Genomic DNA, 751 nt, shown 5'->3' with positions numbered 1-751 from the left:
TTCCTTTTCTGGAAAAAACGCGAACGTGGCCGGGGACCCTCCACGACTTTCACGAGCCGATGCACTTTTCGATTTATTTATCGTTGCGGGACGGCTTATCGAGCCTGGCCAGCCCCAACGGTTTTTCATTATTTTTCACGTGTGCGGTTGGCCACATGATGCGGAATTAATAAAGGGAGAATCGTTCCATCTTTTTGTGCGCGCGTGTGTTTTTCTTTGAGATAGGAATTGGAATTTCATTTTCTTTTTGATAGGAGTTTGATTAATTCGATAATTCTTTAAGAGATTTAAAAATTTGGAAATTTTAAAAGGATATTGATGTTTTAGTTTTTCTTGTTGAGAGTTCGATCTTGTCGAAAAGTGATCCTTTTTTCCAGATTTGGGTTCAGGAATTTTTTTTATCGTTATATATATTTATTTTCAATTTAGAAAATTTTAGAAAAATTTCTCGTCTCTACAATTTTTTCGTGTTTCGAGATTTAATTTTTGTCCATTGGTTAAATTTATTTTTTTTCAGATTTGGATTTAGAAATACTCCATTGAAATTTCTCTTCCAAAAATTTTAGAAAAATTTCTCGTCTCTACAATTTTTTCGTGTTTCGAGATTTAATTTTTGTCGATTGGTTAAATTTATTTTTTTTCAGATTTTGAAATTTGAAAATTTTCCATTTTTGAAACTCTATTGAAATTTCTCTTCCAAAAATTTCTCGTTTCTACAATTTTTCTATGTTTTGAGATTTTAAACGACTGG

The sequence above is a fragment of the Apis dorsata genome, unplaced genomic scaffold (genome assembly GCF_000469605.1).
Source record: "Apis dorsata unplaced genomic scaffold, Apis dorsata 1.3 scaffold_52, whole genome shotgun sequence".
Taxonomy (NCBI): Eukaryota; Metazoa; Arthropoda; class Insecta; order Hymenoptera; family Apidae; genus Apis; species Apis dorsata.
Note: the sequence above shows the minus strand (reverse complement) of the source record.